The following is an 18584-nucleotide window of genomic DNA, read 5'->3' on the forward strand; positions in this document are numbered from 1 at the left end:
CAGGTAGTCTACCACAGTTAGCATCCCAAACCTGGTGGCTAAAACTCAGGCTGGGCACGTGTGCGTGCATGCCCAAGATCCCAAGAGGAGAATGGAGGAGAAAGGGAGGGATTGTGTGTGCATGGGGGTGATTTCTGGCTTTCTGTCTGTTTCTCTCTTTCTGCCAAGCACATACGCCCTATAGCAAAACCTCTCAAAAAAATAAAATAAAATAAAGGGGGGGCATAATACATTTCTAAGCCTCCTTCACATGTATATCCATAAATATACTTTATTTTTTACAAAGAATTATTTATTAATTTTACTTATTACTTTAAATTTTTTTTGCTATAGGGTACATGAATTCACCAGAGACAGAGAGAGGGAAAGTGTGAAAGCAAGCTGTCAAGTCTGCAACTTGAACTGCCCCTCAGCAAATTAAAAAATAATAATAATAATAATAAATACAATTAAAATAAACAGTTCTTTAAAAATAGTATAAAAGCAATTTTATACCCTGCCATTTTTTCCAATTTTGCCTTTTTACAGAATATAATTTAATTTTTTTTAATATTTATTTTTAGATTTTTGCCATAGGGTGCATGTGCTTGCTGGAGAGATAGAGTGAGACAATGAGAAATCACGCACCACCAGGGGTGATGGTTATGCTGCCTCATTCCCCTCTCATCTGTTCTCCTTCTGGGCATGCACACATGCATGTTAGCATGATTTTTAAGTTCCACAGACCAGTTCTCAAACTGTGGTCAGTTTGGAAGTCTAGTGCCTTAACCACATGACAGTGCTGACTCCAAAAATAGAAAATTATAATAACAGGAAAAATGTTACTGGGACCAGCAGTTGGCATAATGGCTATGTCACTGGACACCCATGTAGTTAACCATAGTTCAAGTCCCAGACCCAGTGGCTTAAACTCACGCCAGGCACGTGTGTGTGCATGCCCAAGATCTCAAGAAGAGAATGGAGGAGAAGGGATTGCAGTGTGGCCATCCACCCCGGGAGGGTGATTTCTCACTTTCTGTCTCTCTTTCTCTGTCTTTCTGGCTAACGCACATGCCCTATAGCAAAAAAACAAAACAAAACAAAAAACCTCTCCCCTCCCCCCCCAAATTTTACTATATAATCATCTGAACCATGAACTAATATATAAATGTATATAAGATATGTTTAATATTGAAATTTAAATGAAAATTTATTGCATAAAAATTGTACAAATCCATTGGCTTTAAATAACTACTGTAATTTATCTTTTTAAACACCAAGAGCTAAATGTAAAACCTGTTTCATTATTCCCCCACATTTGTATTTACCTCATGGCAATTAAAAACTGGTTAATTTAAATTGTGTAGGATAAATAATTATTTTTCCATGTAAATGTGATTTTCGTTTAATTAGCAAAATATTATGTAAATATATGTAAATTATATGTTAAATATTTACATAATGTGAAATTTAAAATTTTCTGTTTACTTGTTAATATAAACCTGGAAACAGTCAATACCACTTGCATAATTTATGGCTGGGGATTTTAGGCACAAGGGCATTTGAGTTAATTATGTGGTTAAAATATTCCAAACAGCTTGTTCAAACTATGCAACATCTAGTAAGTCACATAAATGTGAAATTGTTTACAGCATTTCCAGGTGGTCTTTTCTGTGAATAATCTTCCTCCCTTTCTGTAAGCTACTTTCAGCACAGAGAGAGCAATGATACGAAGAGGAAAAACAATAAAGAAAAAGAAGTGTGAGAAGACATGTTTTGAAAAGTTAAAAGGTAGTTATTTAAAGTTTACTTAGGATGATTGTCCCACAACCAAACTGCTTTGATCAAAACATTTGAAGATTGTCAAATTAATCCATGACATAATATAATGAAAGGGGAAAAATTTGCCTTTAAACCATAGTTCAAGTCCCAGACCCAGTGGCTTAAACTCACGCCAGGCACGTGTGTGTGCATGCCCAAGATCTCAAGAAGAGAATGGAGGAGAAGGGATTGCAGTGTGGCCATCCACCCCGGGAGGGTGATTTCTCACTTTCTGTCTCTCTTTCTCTGTCTTTCTGGCTAACGCACATGCCCTATAGCAAAAAAACAAAACAAAACAAAAAACCTCTCCCCTCCCCCCCCAAATTTTACTATATAATCATCTGAACCATGAACTAATATATAAATGTATATAAGATATGTTTAATATTGAAATTTAAATGAAAATTTATTGCATAAAAATTGTACAAATCCATTGGCTTTAAATAACTACTGTAATTTATCTTTTTAAACACCAAGAGCTAAATGTAAAACCTGTTTCATTATTCCCCCACATTTGTATTTACCTCATGGCAATTAAAAACTGGTTAATTTAAATTGTGTAGGATAAATAATTATTTTTCCATGTAAATGTGATTTTCGTTTAATTAGCAAAATATTATGTAAATATATGTAAATTATATGTTAAATATTTACATAATGTGAAATTTAAAATTTTCTGTTTACTTGTTAATATAAACCTGGAAACAGTCAATACCACTTGCATAATTTATGGCTGGGGATTTTAGGCACAAGGGCATTTGAGTTAATTATGTGGTTAAAATATTCCAAACAGCTTGTTCAAACTATGCAACATCTAGTAAGTCACATAAATGTGAAATTGTTTACAGCATTTCCAGGTGGTCTTTTCTGTGAATAATCTTCCTCCCTTTCTGTAAGCTACTTTCAGCACAGAGAGAGCAATGATACGAAGAGGAAAAACAATAAAGAAAAAGAAGTGTGAGAAGACATGTTTTGAAAAGTTAAAAGGTAGTTATTTAAAGTTTACTTAGGATGATTGTCCCACAACCAAACTGCTTTGATCAAAACATTTGAAGATTGTCAAATTAATCCATGACATAATATAATGAAAGGGGAAAAATTTGCCTTTAAGAAAAACAAGGAATTTTAAGAATTCATCAAGATTATTTTCAAAATCAGATTTAAGAAAACTATTTGCTATAAATAATTATTGGACTGATAAAAATGTTAAATCATTTTTTCACTGATAAAAATGTTTAATACAGTCTAAATCCAGGTCATTCTCCTCACAATTGCATAAGAAGTTATGCTAACAATTGGCAATTTAAGACAAATAATTTCATTTCTTTAAAATAGATTTCTGAAAGTTTTCTGTTTATTTAATATACTTCTAAGACTTAAAGAATTGAGTGTTTAATTACCATTTTCCCATGGGTAAGAGTGAAAGGTATGAGAATTAATTTTTTTCTATGTGATAATCTGGTGAAGCAAATGGTAAGCTTAATAAGGTTACCATGAAGATCAGGAGGACTGAAGGTGGGCTAAGGTGATGCCCCAGTGGATGCTGGAAACGTGATAGAAGGACCCAAGAAGGAAGGGTGCTCCTGGATTCAGCACGGTCAATTAATTGCAAAAATCAATAAACTTTTTGCATGTTTTTCCCTTTTTATAACGACCTTGCAGATTTCTCAAGAAATGTCTACTACTTTGTAGTAAATTTGAAGTTGTCCTCTCTGGTAAAATTTACATAGTGTTATCCTAAGGAAAAATATATTCTCTCAGTATAACCGGAAATATGTCAATCTTAAAATTCTAAGTACAACAAATAATGAAAAATGTGTCCTGTGCCCTGAGAAATAGGCTGAATATTATTATATAAAAGTAGTTTAGCTATTTTTGGAGGCATAAAATGTGTAGCAGAGTTTACATAAATCCCTTTTCCTGGATGGCATCTTTATATGGAAAACCAAGAACATATTATATTCTAAATCCAATGAAGATCTTAACAATGCAGACTCTATTTTTTTAAAATTTGTATTATTATGTTTTCCTTTGCTAAATGCCATATTTTGAGAATAAGGCCTATTCCAGTATTTTTGTCCAACTTGTGACTACAAGTATCAAAAATTAAATACAGAATATGCCAATACACATCAACATACCAAGAGAGGTCTATAGCTGTGTAAGCTTTTATAAGGACATATTTCTTTAAGTGCTAAGTATTGAACCTTACAGAACCTGCCATGGAGCTTATTATTATAATTATTTTTACTATTCTGTGTGTGATGTATATGTTGTCAATTATGCTACGATTGACAAAGATAGTGGTTGCCCATATTTGCAATACTTAGTGCTGATTTTAGCACAATCATCTTCTAGCACTACAGAATACAATCAATGCTTTTAAATTACTCTGTTTGTATTGTTCTTGTGATATAAAGCAAAACTATAGCTCAATTAAAATTAAAAATTTAGAAATACATTAAATTAATTTGTTTTTATTAATTTCCATGAATGCTTTTTAAATCCAATGCTGGAATTATTCCAAATACAACAAAATATAGAATCAGAAATGGATTGCACATTTTATAAATTATAATTCTTTATGCTTTTGTTTACTTTTTTCCTAACTGCTCTTCTGATTTGTTTTCAATGGTTACTCATTATACTAAGTAACTATGTAGTACTAGTACCCATTAGCAGATCATTTCAAAAACTTCCATGTCACCACAATACTTAAAGAATATATGTTCTTTAACCAGTTGACATATCGTGGGGAATTATAATCCACTACTTATCTCATTTTTAAAATATTTATTTAATTAAAAATTATTGAAACTCTACGAAAAGCTATCCGAGATAAAATGAGGAAATTAATAATCAAATTCCTAGTACTTCTTATTCTAGTTCCTCATAACACTGAAGTTCTGGGGCAGTCTTTAAGATTTTGGGAATTAAGGTAACAATCTTGAAACCCAGGGTAATATCCCTACAGTTGTTGATTTATATAATAAAGACAATGCAATAATTGAAGAGATTTCCAAATCTTTCCATGAGGCAATTTTTTTCCTGCCTGTTTGTCTTATATTGCAAAACCCTCTCATTTTTCTTCTTAAAATTTAAACACATCCAGTCAAGACCCGGGTAAAGAAAAAGAAGGGAGTGAAAAGCCTGATGCTTATTAATGTTTTAAATGCATAATAGGTAATGACTCATGTTCAGTGTTTTTCTTTGTAAGTAATACTACCTAGTTGCTTCAATAGTATACAGACTGATTAACAATAGAATAAGTCTTAACTTTTCAAAACAACTCAGAAATAATTATCAAGGCTGTCAGGTACTTTGTAAATCAGTCAACAATGGTGGTAATACTCAAAACAGCATCAAATCTTTTATACTTAAGCTCTATAAATAATGTTTCCAAAGATAAATATATAATGTAATGTAATATCTGTAAAGATAGGTATTTATATTATAAGCAAATTCAATTTTAGTTTTGCTTGTTTAAAAATCTCCATGTTCTACTATAAATCAATCTCACGTGTCACTCTTCTTCAAATGAAGGTCGAATACTCAGCTAATGTTATACACATGGCCTACCTGAAATCTGAAAAGTATTTGAGAGCAATGCATATGTACTCTTTTAATAGGAAGAGCAATGCATGTGTACTCTTCTAATAGGAACTGATGAAGTAGACTGGGTGGGAGTGTTCAACTTGATTTAAATATATCCCCTAAAACTACAAATAATGCTGTCTTGTTAATGATTATGATAATCTTATGGCTACTTCCTGTATTGAGACACCTTACGTGTTAAGCATTTAACCTCTTGAAAACATTTTTGTAATTATCCCTCAATAATATGAGTCATAAGATTTTTTTTAGCCCTGCTTAACCTTTGAAGTACTTACGGGACCAGCAGAGGGCATAATTTTTACATCACTATATTCCCATGTAGTCAACTGCACTTTGAGTCTTGGACCTGGCAGCTGAAAACTCACTCTGGGCTTGTGTTTGTGCGTGCCCAAAAATCCCAAGAGGAAAATGAAAAAGGGATTGCAACGTGGGCGGTGATTTCTCACATTTTGTCTCTCTGTCTCTCTCCATCGCTCTGGCAAGCACATGTGACAGAAAACAAAAATCTCTCCACAAAAGAAAAAAGAAAGAAAGAACGAAAGAAAGAATAGCTATGAAAATAATAAATAATGGAAGTTAGAATTTAATTTTTATTAAATCAAAATGCTATAGGCTTGAATATCTTAAATGTATTATAGGTTCTGTGTTTTTGTTTTTCTTTAACATTGAAGTAAACAACAAATAAAAATGAATGGAAAATGATAATGAATGCTAACTATGGGTCCCTTTCTCACGTCCTTTTCATAGAAGCACTGAAGAAAGCTTCTTGCTAAAAGCCCATGTTCTGCCCCAATCCAAGCTGCCCTCTTTCCTTTGTCCATTCAGTTCATTTCTGAGAAACATCCACAATTTGGCAGAGACCCACCTATTTTCTGAGGAAATATGCTGAGCAAAGTGGACATGACCCATCTCCTTCTGGAGTTGGTAGATGTTAAAAAGGCAGGCAGCCAAGTAGATGATCCCAATCATGCCAAGAAAGATTTCTTAAGGGAGTTCTGAGGAACCACTGCATTCCTATCCTTGAGAGGCTTATTTAAAATGAAGTTGCCTGGGTTGGCAGGTGGTGTGGTGGTTAAGGTGCTGGAATTCCACATGGCTGACTGTGGTTTGAGTCTCAGACCTGGAAGCTTTCTCACTTTCTTTCTCTCTCTCTTCCTCTGACTCTTTCTGGCCAAATTTAAAAATAAGTAATAATAACAAATTGAAAAAAAAAAAAAAAAAAGGTTATATTGCCTGACCTCCAAATAGTACTACGTAACTGAAAGCTCTGGTCGCTGAACCAGGGAGATCTTAGTCATCAGTAATAAGTTCAGGCATCTTGATTACATTGAGGTTTCAGATAGGGGAATATGACCCAATCCTGGTATCAGAAACGGCCTCAGGGAAAAATGATTTTTTTTAAAGTTAATTTACTTTTTCCTTCCATGAGAGAGACAGAGAAAGTATCCCCAAAAAGCACCTCATACAAGAATCCGCCCCCAGCTTTAGTCAACTCCAGATCATGGACACACACATACCTGGCATGTTAGGGGAGATCTCTGGACGCTACATTGGAACTTCGCCATGTGGGTGAGCCTCACAGAGCGTGATGTCACAGTTGTGCCACCATCTGGACCCAGAAATGATTTCTAAGCAAATGCATGGACCAGTTGAAGGGAGCCAGGCATGTGCCATCTTGGATGGTGAGAGCTGAAATTTTGGAGTTTAATGGTGGTGGGATCTCACCACAGTGAGAGCGGTCCCAGTGGGGCATAGGGTTGGAGAGGATATTGCAATGAAGTATGGAATGGCCTGAGGTTGAGGAAATGGAGACTAGTTATGAATTTCATCAGATTGGATGAGAAACAGTGGAAAAGAGATCCTGTAAAAGTGTGAGAGATACAGTGTTGGAGAACAATATTTATTTTTAGGGTTTAAGAGATTTAGTTTTGTTTCACAGCTGGTAGGTAGGGATTAAAAATAAAAATGTAAATGTATCATCAATGAAGTCAGGTGATGAATGGGGAGACAGAAAGGGAGAGAAAAAAGAGACGAAATGAGAAAAGGGAAGAAATCATTAAAATAACTAGATATAAATGTGAGGGACTATAGAAAGAGAAGCTATGGAGAAAGAAAGAAAGGAAGAAAGGAAGGAAAGAAGGAATGAACGAAGGAAGGGAGTGGTTGGAGAAAGAATGAAGAGAATTAGAAATAGCATATAAAGGGGCCAGCAGGTGGCATGGTGATTAAGGCATGGCTGACTATGGTTCAAGTCCTGGAGCTGGTGGGCTTGGTTTCTCACTTTCCCTCTCTCTTTCTCTCTAATCAAATTAAAAATAATAATAACAATAAATTAAAATTAAATAATTCTTTAAACAGTAGCATAGCAAGTAGAGATTATGAGAGGAGGAATGAGTGAGCACATGTCAGAAAGGATGAGAACAGGAATGGTATGAAGTGAGAGAGCTGGAGAAACAGTTTAAAGAAGGACAATGCAAGAATGAGAGAGAAAACCAGATGGGAGTGACAGAATAGACTCATTTAATAAGAAGTTACAGCCAGATAAAGTCATACCTTGCTATTTGATAGTAGAGAGAGAGAAAATAATGGGTTTAGATGTAGTTGGATTAGAGAGAGAAAGGACCAACAGTGTATAGTTTCTATTTTTTTTCTGACAATGAGAGAGCAAGAGTGTCTACTCAAAATGCCAGAAAACCGGTAAGTTTTAAAAGAGTTGACAGTGCGATCTAGTTGCCTGGATATCTGATGAAGTTTGGGTTGCTATACGATTTTGGATGTTTAGTAAATATTTGATGAATGAATGAGAAACAATATGATTTCTTAGTACATTAAGAAAAAGCCTATGGGGCCAGTGGGTGGCGTGGTGATTAAGGTGTTGGACTCCCACACATGGCTGACCACAGCTCGAGTCCCAGATCTGGTGGCTTGCTTTCTCTCTCTCTCTGGTAAGAACATGTGCCCGAAGGAAAATTAAGCAGTAATAATAAAATTAAATAACTAATTCTTTAAAAAATAGAAGGAAAAGCCTGGAGTCTGTTATCATACCTTATTCAGGGTTAATCTGCATTGACAGAGGAGATTGGGTTGACTCTGAGGACCATCTTTTAAAAGTCTGACAAATTTAGACAAAACTAGTCAGAATAGAAAGGAGTCGGAATTCAAGCCAAAATTGTACAGTAAGAAGGAATGTGAAGGTAGAATTTGTAGCATTTTTAGAAAACATGATTTCTAAAGTGACTGAAGGTATGTATTATCTCCATAAAAAATTTATTTTGCTTTCAAATTTTAGTTTAAAGTCCTAGAGAAAAAAAAAGGGGGGGCACTGAAATCTTGTTTTACAATTGTTCATGTGGCCTGGGACGAAGCACATCCTCAAGGGGTCATTATAACATCGGTTCATAAGGACATCCTAAAGGATTAGTTCAATACTTGCAGCCCCAAGTTTGCATTGTTTGGGTAAATTACTTTTTAGGTAACTTTTGATCTGCAACTTACCTATAGTAAGTAATAACACTATCTTTATAGAATAATTTTTAGAAAAAAGTGAGATTAAGTATGGACAACAGCAAGATATTCCTTCTTTTCTTTTTTTAAAGGGGTTTTGCCTTAGAGCATGTGGGCTCACTAAAGAGAGGCAGAGACAGAGACAGTGAGAAGGAAGGTGAAAAAAATCACCCCTGGGGGAATACCATGCTACAATCTTTTCTCCTACATTCTCTTCCTGGGATTTTGGGCATGTACACACACATGCATGAGTTTCAAACCACCTGGTCCTGAACTCGAACCGTCACTGGGCATGTGGGAGTCCAGAGACACAACCGCTACACCATCTGCTGGTCCCTATATATGTTCTGGACACATGTCCAAAATGCACATTTGGCTCTTGTTTCTTTTTTTTGTACTGGACAAAAATTTTATTAGTCCTTGCTTTATTATTCAATTGAATTTTAATTTTGAGATTATTTGTAGATTTACATACACTTGTAGAAAATAGTCCAGAGCTCCCAGGCACTCTTACCCAATGGCAACATCTTGCAAAACTTAAATATAATAATAGAGCCCAGATACTGATGTAGGTATCCTGAAGATATTGGAAGTTTCTGTCACTAAGAGGATGTTTCGTGTTGTCATTTAATAGATTTATGTACTCTCCTCCTGTGCACAACCCACTCTAATCCAGGCCATCACCACTTCTTGCCATTTCTGTAATTCTGTTATTTCTAGACTAGTGCATTGGAATTGGGGGATTACATTAAATGTTATCCTTAGAGTCATACAAGACGTGAATTTTGGGATGGGTTTCTCATTTAGCATAATCCTCTTGAGATTTATCTAAGTTGTTGTATGCATTGCCAATTTGTTTCTTTTATTTTTCACCCTAAGCTTGCTTGGTTTATTAAGGCAACAAAGATGATACTGGATAAAAGTTATATTAGAAAAGAATTGGCATATACAGAGGGTTTCAAGATATTAGTAAAGGGAACCAGCAGTTAGCGTAATGGCTATGTCGCTGGACTCCCACGTAGTAGACCGTGGTTCACGTCCCAGACCCGGGGGCTTAAACAAAAACTCAAGCCGGGCGCGTGTGCGTGCGTGTCCAAGATCCCGAGAGGAGAATGGAGGAGAAGCGATTGCGGCGTGACCATCCCCCCTGGGGGGTGATTTCTCGCTTTCCGTTTCTATGTCTCTCTCTGTCTGTCTGGCGAGCACACGCGCCCTACAGTGAAAATCTCTCAAAAAAAAAAAAAAAGGTATCAGTAAATACAATTTCAGCAATTCAGAATCATTTTCTAAGTTGTCAAAATCATTAAAATCTAAAAAAAAAAATTCTTTGGAACTTCTTCAATTTAGCCTTTTTTTTTTTTTTCTTTTTCCAGATGTGAGACTCCGTTTAGTTTGCCTTTATTCCGAGAAACTTCATTAAGATTCCTAACTAGACAAGGAGTTCTTAATTTATACACAGGTTATTGGGGCAGATGCTCTGCCAGTTTCCTTAAATTGATCAGATGATTCAATTTAAGCAAGGCTGAGATTGCTGAGTACCGTCACTAACTGCTGCTTCTTGGCAGTCTGTGATCATGGAGTCCTTAATGCAGGTGACACCTCAACTTCAGGGTTGTTCAGGTGATTGGACCACTGTTCCCTGGTTTAAAAACACTTTCATTTCCTCCTGAAGTACATTGCTTTATGAAATGTAACATTTTAGGGGTAATTTCCTAACTGAAGTTCTCTCCTATATATCTGGTGCCTCTTTTCTTTGCAGTTTCTTTCTTGATATACCATGCACTGCTTCGTTTTTTGTTTTTTTTTTTTTTTAAAAAAAAACTTAGGTTATTATTTTGTTCTTTGTGATCCAACTCAAACCTGTCTTGGGCACTGAAATTCTTGCTAAGGAGGACTTGAATAGAAAATCTACATTAAAGTAACATATTTGGGGAAATAAAATAGCTATGAAATGCTTTGACCATTACTGTTAATTAATGCTGCCTTTTTTTTTTTTTGGAGAGGTTTTCGCTATAGGGCGCGTGCACTCGCCAGACAGACAAAGAGAGACAGAAAGACAGAAAGTGAGAAATCACCCCCCAGGGGGGATGGTCACGCCACAATCCCTTCTCCTCCATTCTCCTCTTGGGCATGCATGCACACGCGCCTGGCCTGAGTTTTAAGCTACCTGGTCCAGGACACAAACCGCGGTCGACTATGTGGGAGTCCAGTGACATAGCCATTACGCTAACTGCTGGTTCCCAATTGATGCTGCTTTTAAAAAAAACAATTCATGATATGGCAAGTGTGCTATATAAGGAAGAGGGGGAGAGAGCGAGAGAGAGAGAGAGAGAGAGATATCAAGAGTGACAGCAACCAAACCACCTTTCACGGGCCTGGTCATGGTATGACTCCCTTGCTTAGTTCTCCAGCCCACCAGGATCCTGGGCACATGAACATATGCCCAGTTGCCAGTGTGTTTTCGGGTTGACTGGACTGGGGACTCAAATCATGTTCAGCATGTGGCTTCCAGCCAGGTTAGGTAATGGTAACAGCTCTGCCACAGAGACTTGGCCTTAATGCTATTTTTATTAGTGCGTACTAGCTGACCACTGATCTTGCTAATATTATGAATATCGCAGTTCAAAAGAGTTTGGAAAATTGTTGTTAGGTCACTTTTACTTTACTTCTCCCACAACCATTTATTGAGGAATTGGTTTCCAGGAGAACCTATAAAATCTCTCTCCCCTTAGAGAAGTAAGAAAAGAAGACAAGAATAAAAATCACACAAGCTTGGTTAAAGTAGTTAAAAAATTATATACAGTAGTAAAATTAACATTATAGGGTCAAAATGAAAATTTGGTTGAAACTAGAGACTTAAACTTTTAAATCATATCTTAATTCATAGTATTGATTTTATTTATATTTTATGTGATTTTAACATTTTATTTTTAATTAATTTATGTTTGTATAGGATCTCAAGGCTTACAGTGGTTGGCATTTTTATTTCTATTTACTTCTATAATCAGGATTGCTCTGTAGATTAAAGTGAACTGACAAGTTAGGAAGAAAATCCCAACACAGTTTTCCAATACTTCTCTTTAGAGACCAGCAGATGGTGTAATGGTTATGTTGCTTGACTTCCATGTAGTCAACCATGGTTCAAGTTCTGGAGCTGGCGACTTAAAACTCACATTGGGATGGGACCAGCAGTTGGCATAATGGCTGTGTTGCTGGACTCCCATGTAGTCGACCACGGTTCGAGTCTCGGACCTGGTGGCTTAAACTCATGCTGGGCATCTGTGTGTGTGTGTGTGTGTGTGTGTGTGTGTGTGTGTGTGTGTCTGTGTGTCCAAGATCCCAAGAGGAGAAAGGAGAAGGGATTGCAGCGTGGCCATGCCCCCTGAGGGGTGATTTCTTGCTCTCTGATTCTCTCTGTCTTTCTGCTAAGCACACATGCCCTACAGCAAAAACCTCTCAAAAAAAAAAAAAAAAAAAAAAAAAAAAAACTCACATTGGGCATGTGTGCATGCATGCCCAAAATTCTGAGAGGAGAATGAAGGAATGATTGTGGCATGGCCATCCTCCCAAGGGATGATTTCTCCCTTTCTAGCTCTGTCTCTCCAGCTAAAATTCAAGGCTCAGATTTTGGTCACTCATCCAAATATATATCACACAGCCATGAAACATAAAGGGTTATTAAAAAATGCTTAAAATAATACATGAGTATATTTAAAAGATTTCTTGAACTATTGGTAAGATGTGCCACTTGGGGTAGAAGGTACATCATTTTCATAAAATAGCTATAATTATTTTTATTTTTAATTCTTTTGTTGATTTCTTTTTATATATGTGTGACTATAATTGGACACCTGGGACACAGTTAACAAAGCATCAGCCTGTGAAAGCTATAAAGTGTATCTAATTGTCAGAAGGAATATCTCTGGCCTGTTCCCATATGCTTTTGCATTCAGAAATTTGAAGGTGTTTTTGCAGAGAACACACTTAAAATGTGAATGATTTCATTCTAGAGTATGTCAGTTGTTAGACTTTTAGAAAATTTTTTGAACAAATAAACCAAAGGTCAACAGTATTCCAAAATTATGAATTCAGGTCAGAGAGAACAAATTATTAAATAGACTGCCGTGGGTTTCTTTTAGGAACTGTAGGTTTGCTGTTCTGAAAATCGTGTTTGTGCCTGTCACAAATCATCCTGAAACAGGGTACAGAAGCAGTCTCACGGAGAAGATGAAGTAGCATGCATTAAGGTTTGAAATGTATTATTGCTAGCCCAGAAGAGGCAAACCGAAGACATCCTCTAGAATTCTCTTCTATTACCTACCTGACCTCGCAACTGCTTTGAATAGCCTGGTGAATAATAAATTCACAGTACATGCCTCTCTTCTGAGATGTTCCCCTTCACCAGGGTGAGCTCTTTTATAAATGAAAAGCCTATATTGCAAGACACAGCTGATATGATTGCAAAGCAATATAAAACCTTCTCTTGTTCTCTGTCATATAACTGTGGGAAGATAAAGGATTGCCCCTGCCTGATTTATATTCTCTTGTTTTCACTATATTTTGAGCTGATTAAAAAGCTTTTTCACACAAGTATGCCCAAACACTCCTCAGAAAGAGACTATGTGCAACAAATTAGGTTATTTGGGCCTTACCAGGGAGGATGCACTGTTCAGTGGGAGAGATCATCCTTAATCTATGAAAGAGTCACCTCGAAGTCCAGAAGGAGCAGGGGAAGAATCATATGTACAAGATTCCTTATGTTTTGTGGCAATGAAATAAACATCTACTTATATTTTAGTTTACCAAGCCCTTTGTGTATTATGCCATAAACCTACCCTGTCTTTTTTCTTCTTTTTTTTGTTTTGGAGAGATTTTCACTATAGGGCGCGTGCGCTTGCCAGACAGACAGAGAGAGACATTAGAGACAGAAAGCGAGAAATCACCCCCCAGGGGGGATGGTCACGCCGCAATCCCTTCTCCATTCTCCTCTCGGGATCTTGGGCATGCACGCACACGCGCCCAGCGTGAGTTTTAAGCCACTGAATCCGGGACGTGAACCATAGTCGACTACGTGGGAATCCAGAGACATAGCCATTATGCTAACTGCTGGTTCCCCCTAACCTGTCTTTTAAAGAAGACAATAAACTAAGTTTTGCCCTCTTTTGTTTAAAAAAATAGTCTTCAGCATTCAGCAAATATCTATTCACTGAAACTATTTCAGATAAAGTCATTGTAGTAGAGACCTGCACAGAATAGTTCAAGAAAACTGAGCTTCTGAATCAGACAGATCATGTCATGTAGGGTTGTCACTTGGTCCTGATTCCTTGGGCCCACATGAGCAAGACATTTACTTATTTGCAACCTTGACTTAGTTACCATCACTTGACAGGTTATTATGAATAACATATACAATACTTTACAGACTACTTAGGCGATTTGCAAAGATCACTTAAGTGACATGTTATGGAACCAAGATATGCACCCTGAGATTCTGTGTCTTTCGACATCACTCTTATTTATCACGGTTATTATCATTCCTGAAGGATGTTCCTCTCTTCCTCTCACCAATTCTAGGTCATGTGAGCATGGTCCTTATGATTCTATTTTTCATGCTTTTGCTCTGTTAGCAAATTAGCATATCTCACATTTTTCTTTGTAAATTATGCATGGAAAGACTACTGCCAAATGCAAAAACAGGTAAAGGGACTGCATGTATATAGTTCTGTTAAGGAAAATTGTCTAAGCATTTCAGATTTTTCACATAGCTGTTTGTTCTAGGGCAAACAAATACTGATTGCAAAGGCATAATTTGTCAATACTTCATAAATCAAATTTTCCATGGCATATATAAGACATCGTGGATGACCTTGCTGACCACATTATTCCTAACTCTGCTTCTGCACACAAAAACTACCCAAGATCAGTCACTTTTAATACGAATCAGAATTGATAGAGATCATAGAATTTAACAGGTAAAATAAATAGATTGTAAGAAGTCACATGAGAACTCAAATTGTACTGTGCCCCAATCTGGTGAATGTTGACCAATTACCAGTTGCCTAAACAAAGTTAGCTCAAAGTGAGAGGAAGATAATTATTTGTGAAATAATCTCCTTTATTTGATGATTTAAGAAATACATTTAAATATGAAACTATACTTTTCTCTCTCTCTCTCTCTCTCTCTCTCTCTCTCTTTTGAGTGAGCTTTTTGGCATATGGCACACGAACTGGCCAGAGAGACAGAGAGAGGCAGAGAGACAGAAAGCAAGAAATCACTGCCCCAGGGGGTTGCCACGCCACAATCCTTTCTCCTCCATTTTCCTCTTGGGATTTTGGGCATGCAGGCCACATGCCTGTTGTGTGTTTTAAGCCACTTGGTCTGGACTCGAACTGTGATTGATTACATGGGAATCCAATGATGAAACCATTATGCCACCTGCTGGTTCCTCTACTTTTCTCTTAATGCCAATGACATTTGAATACAAAACAATACTTTTAGTAATGCCAATGAAGGTTAGCTGGTAGTATTGTGGTTAAGACAGCTGGATCCCATATGGCTGACTGTATGATTGGAGTGCTAGACTCATTGGCTTGAAAAACATGCTGGGGTCATGTGCATGCATGCCCAAAATCCTGAAAGGAAAATAAGTGATTGAAGTGGACCATCCCCCAGGGAATGTGTTCTTACTTTTCTTCTTTCCCTCTCTGTCTTTGTCCTGGCAAGTGCACATGCCTCTAGCAAAGAAAAAAAAAAAAATACACACACACACATACACACACACACATATAAATAAAATACCAAAGATTTATTATATTAAAATTTTAATACCATTTTGAACAACATCCTTATATCTTTTTTTATATTTTTCATATTTTTTTGAAAAAGTAAGAGAAAAAGAGAGACATTGAGAGAACAAAGTTGTAATCTTGATAGGGCCTTGCCATCCCACAATCCTCCCCTTGAACTTGCGGCCATCTAGGATCCCAAGTGCATAAAGATGCACCTGGATTGTTCTTGTTGTCCTGGTATGTGAAGCCGAGCTCCCCATAGCCCCAGTATAGGGCAGCAGTGCTATTCTGGTGCAAGTGGGGAGTGGGGGGGAGGCAACAGAAATGCAGGCGACTTAGAGAAAAGATAAGACAAATATGAAAATTTCCATTTTCAGACATTATGAGAGAATCATTATCTGTAAATTTTCTTATTCACTACCATCACAAATAGGAAACTCAATAGTTGTGATTATACTCTGGGTATATAGTTGGCAAATATTATACATAGCAGGAGTTTAAGCTTAGAGTTTCTGACTTTGAAGGTGGTATTCTTTATACTCCCTGAAAACAGACAACATCTATAGTCCCTTCATTAACCATCTTGGATATTACTTAATATTTGAGTTCAATTTTGCAGCAAGAAATACTTTTAATATGTGCTATCTCCTTTAAAAAGAATTCAAGAAAATAATATTCCTTGGCTTTTTGACTAAGATTGAGCATAGTAAAAGAATTCAAGCAACTATTGGTGAACTTCAGCTATCATAGAATAGAAGATGATCTATAATTATTTACTGAAATGAGCTGAGCTTACCTATAAGGTCAGGATCAAAACCATTTTCTAAACTAAGCTCTTCCATGACTACAACAAAATAGGAAATATCTATCCTGAAGGCACAACAGTGGACAGCCCTTTATAGTACACCAAATACTTAATATTTCCATGGAAAGAAAAGTTTGGGTTGGTCCTCAGGTTGCTTATGAAATCCTCAAGGAGTTAAATAAGAAAGTCACGAGCTTCAATGAAGAAGTAAAATTAAATAAGCCCCACGGGGTGCAGATGAATCAAATGCCATAAAAAAAATACAAAGACATGGTGGATATATGCTGAGTGACAAAATCTAAAAGGAAAATGTAATCACAGTTATTTCGTGAAACCTTTGTTGGTGAAGAACCCATAAGAAACATACAAAAATTTAGAAATGAAGGACCTTTCGAGAGGGGATATAAGCTTTTCCTAGCTCAGTTACTCACATTTTTAATGTGTCATAAATGAAAAATCTACTTGTTAATTCACTAGAGAAACCATGCTCAAATCCACCACTAAAAATATACCATTTCCTCTGCCTAAAATGGTCTTTTTTCCTTCTCTTCTTTGTTACTACTCATTTTTTCCCTCAATACTCTATTTAAATAACACCTTTCTTTAGAAGCTATCTTAAGCCCCCACCCCCACCCCCTATAGTGGCCGTTTTTTCCCTGAATTGCTTCATCTATTGGCATATAAGACACATGATAATGCTAAAAGATGTACAAACACAACAGATGGGTGTGAATGCCAGATGTGGAGTGTGTGGAGGAGTTGGGCCTGGGGAAGGACATTTGGAGGAGGGGTACAGAGGCAGAGAATTGATGGGATGGGGAGGTGTGGAATCTGTTGAAAATATTTTGATCAACTGGACTAGGGAGAAATGTTCACATATTCAGATGTTCACGTTGTAAGCTAAATAATGTGATTCAATATATAAAAAAATTAAAAATAAATTAACTAAAAAATACTAAAAAAAAAAAAAAAGACCATGATAATGCCTTTGCATTATTTTGAATAACAACCTTATCTTGAAAGAGCCCAGGACTTGAGTAGACATTGATTTGAACTTGAAATCATCCTTCTAATGCTGTCCATGTTTTTTTTTTTTTTTTAATAGATATTTTGTTTTTGTTTTTTGCCATGGTGTGCACTTACTGGCTAAACAGAAAGAGAGAGAGACAGAGAGACAGAAAGCAAGAAATCACCCACTAGAGGAATGGCCATGCTGTAATCCTTTCTCCTCCATTCTCCTATTGAGATCTTGGATATGTATGCACACATGGCAGGCATGAGTTTTAAGCTGCCGGGTCCAGGACTCAAACCATTGTCAACTAGGTGGGAATCCAGAAACATAACCATTATGCCATTTGTTGGTCCCTCCACATGATTTAAATGAATGTTTTCTAACCCTTCTGTACTTTAGGGGCCTTCTTTACAAAAATCAGGATCATAATATAACCTTATTGATTATATATGTATAAGTGACAACATGTATGTAATGGTATATTTAATCCTTGATACATTTTATTCAATATGTAGAATTTTGAAACTGGTATTGTTTAGATATTTCTTTAGTTTGGGAAGTCAAACTCAGGATCATTATATATACTCTAAGCACAGAGAATAACATTTGGCAAATGAGAATAACTATTTAAAAGTGGATGATGGGGGCCAGCAAGTGGTATGGTGGTTAAGGCACTGGACTTCAACATGACCAACCATAGTTCAAGTTCCAGACCTGATGGCTTGCTTTCTCACTTTCTCTCCCTCTCAGTGTCTATCTGTCTCTCTTTGGTGAATGCACATGCACTATAGCAAAATGGGAATAATAATAATTAGAATAAAAAGATTATATAATTATTTAAAAATTAAAAGTGGATAATGATGGGTTGAAATCAAGAGACAACTATTATTGCTGAAGGAATTAACTAGAGAAGAGCTACTTGGAAGTTGGTGTCAGGGCCAGCAGGTGGCATGGTGGATAGGGTGCTGGACTCCCACATGGCCAACACAGTTCTAGTCCTAGACCTGGTGGCTTGCTTTCTCAATTTCATGCTCTCTTTCTCTGGACAAATAAAGAAGT

Source organism: Tupaia chinensis, unplaced genomic scaffold (genome assembly GCF_000334495.1).
Source record: "Tupaia chinensis unplaced genomic scaffold, TupChi_1.0 Scaffold143877_1, whole genome shotgun sequence".
NCBI classification, from domain to species: domain Eukaryota; kingdom Metazoa; phylum Chordata; class Mammalia; order Scandentia; family Tupaiidae; genus Tupaia; species Tupaia belangeri.